Source organism: Miscanthus floridulus, chromosome 7 (assembly GCF_019320115.1).
Source record: "Miscanthus floridulus cultivar M001 chromosome 7, ASM1932011v1, whole genome shotgun sequence".
Classification (NCBI taxonomy): domain Eukaryota; kingdom Viridiplantae; phylum Streptophyta; class Magnoliopsida; order Poales; family Poaceae; genus Miscanthus; species Miscanthus floridulus.
Window position 1 is genome coordinate 27235501 of NC_089586.1, and position 2492 is coordinate 27237992.

Here is a 2492-nt window from a genome sequence, read left to right on the forward strand (position 1 = left end):
CAGGGGCGCACAGGCGCCCACGGCTCGTACTAGTATATATCAAAGGAATGGAATCCGGTCAGGATGCATCAATGCATATCTAACGCCTGCCTGCATGGACCAAACAGTGGGCACCTGCTGCACTCGCGCGCAGGGGCGCACAGGCGCCCACGCGCCTCGTACTAGTATAATATCGAAGGAATGCAATCTGGTCATCTCAAATGCTCAATAATATATTATCGTACTGTTTAAAATAACATTTGTAGAAAAAATCAAGGTTAATTTAAAAGCACTACTATCACTTGTATCTTGAGAAAGAGCCACCCATAGGTTCCCATAGCCTCTGATCCAAGAGACATGATATGAATTCATGATTTAACCATGTGCAGGTTTGTATCACTTTAGCCATAATTACCTTTGACCAATTTTCCATCACACTTCCTTAGGTGCGACTCATGGTCAAGATACCGAACTTTTCCATTTCGTATAATTATACATCCACGTCACATGCACTGGTGATGTATATGGCCAGAATGCATCAATGCATATATATTTGCATGTTATACAGATACGGCGAGGGCAAGCAAAAGTTGCTAGGTCTGCAAAGGTATAATTCATACGGTAGAAGCAGCGGTGATGTACAGAGGTAGCGAATGACCACAGCAGTGGATATGGACATATAGGATCCACATACTACACATGGCTAGCTATATGATACATATGAGTGTTTGATTTTTTATGGCACCAGATAGTGTGAGGAAGTCTGCGATCGATGATCAGGTAAGGTGGATGGATGAACCTGATGATTCAGTATGCCCACATGTCACTGAAGGAAACACCGCCTTTTTTTTTCAACGAAGGTTCGTGTGCAGTCTGACGGAATCATATGTTGCCTGCAAATCAGCATAATACACATTGAGGTGGTTCTTAGGACAAAAGTGTGTAGAGGTGAGGCAAATAGATGGGCATTGGTACCTTGTCTTGCTTGAACTTGCTGAATGCACCATCTATGTCCGTGCAACGCTGCTGCAGATCTTTGTGCAGCTGCTGTACAGAGGCATCTAGATGTGTTATGTCATCCGCATTTATATGTTCGAGCAATTGGCCGTGCATCTCTGTAACTCCCCCAAGAGAAAGATACAAATATACATTTTCCATGCTGAAAATAATATTGCCACCTTTAGATATATTCAAATATTGCATCGACCTACATGATGTACCAATCAGAAACTGTGCAGTAGCTTCACAGACCAAAAGGAAATACTTTTGTTGTAGGAATGTTGTACTTATGATAGTTTTTTCATGAAACCTTTTGATCACTGTAATGCTGCAGCCTCTGATGAAGGACCAAAAGTAGGGATTCCAGCTTTGACAAGGTCATCTGCAAGACAATCAAGGAGAGGTGCTTTAGGTCAAGGTAAAATTAATCCAACACAACAATTACGACAGAATGAGATGATAGCTTCACTATTAGTTATCTCCAAGCCAGGCATGCACCGGACTGAACAATGCTAGCATAACAAAGAGCATGCTCCCTTCCTCCTCCATCAATGACCACAGTTAATCACGGTTTAGTTTTTTTGTCAGAAACCGTAATGTCCATAGTTCTTTAGGGCTGAGCAAACTATTCTCAGCAGCATAATTCATAAATGACTTAATGAATTTATTTCCTTGTTGACCCAAGCAACAGATAATAATTTCTTGAATTTTTTCGCGTGATCAGTTAAATGAGAACCCTTGTTTTTGCTGGTTTGGCATAGCCATTTACCTCAAAGAGCATGAGGCTTGAGGTTTTACTCAAAAAGGAAAAAACATATGCCCAGTACTTTAAATCTGAGCAAAATTTTGGGAAGCATCATGCATAAACAGTTCAATGAAATTACCGTCTCTACTGGATCAGAGACCCCAGATACAATTTAACCAGAATTCCAGAACAGCTCCAAAGCATATCTTACCACGAACCTTAACGTGGCCATTAGTCACATGATTTGGCTACAGTAATATAAAGAGTAAAATGTCTCTGTCAAATACTATGAATGAATCTAAGGCTGCATAGGCTCGCAATACATGGTCACATGTTTGGGCCAATAAAAAAGCATAGAGAAAGGAAACTGGATAGGCAGGAGATAACGCCTCACCTGGAGCATAGTAAATTGTTTTTTGTGCTTAGAAATTCCAATTCGAATACTTTATCCTGCATTTATAACAAACAACCATACAAAAAAATGGACCGATCAAATTTAAGCAAAAACAAAGGAAGACAGCAGAAGAGGCACATTATATACTAACCTCGAAATTGTACTGGCACAATGTAGCCTAAGTCCAAATATATTATTTGATGGACCAAAAGAACATGACCAAAACATATAAGGAAAAAACAAAGAGGATAGATCTGTAGCAAACCGAAACAGAGGCATCCATTGCAGCCATTCAACTATGAATCTGTGCAGAGTAAATACATCATTAACAATGGACCTGTGCTCAGCGACAAATGCACAAAAATGTAGCAACTA

At 40.2% G+C, this 2492-nt stretch overlaps 1 long non-coding RNA gene across 2 annotated transcripts; it reads right to left on the reverse strand.

The window, feature by feature from the left end:
- Nucleotides 1-521: 521 nt before the first annotated feature.
- Nucleotides 522-2175, reverse strand: LOC136462916 (uncharacterized). 2 transcript variants are annotated; one of them, XR_010760843.1, is made up of 5 exons: nucleotides 2118-2175; nucleotides 1863-1971; nucleotides 1289-1360; nucleotides 955-1138; nucleotides 522-872 (listed from the first exon to the last, which is right to left on the reverse strand). It is a non-coding gene; the product is annotated as an uncharacterized lncRNA (long non-coding RNA). The 2 variants fall into 2 exon arrangements; XR_010760842.1 differs by having other exon boundaries at nucleotides 955-1360.
- Between the last annotated feature and the right edge of the window lie 317 nt (nucleotides 2176-2492).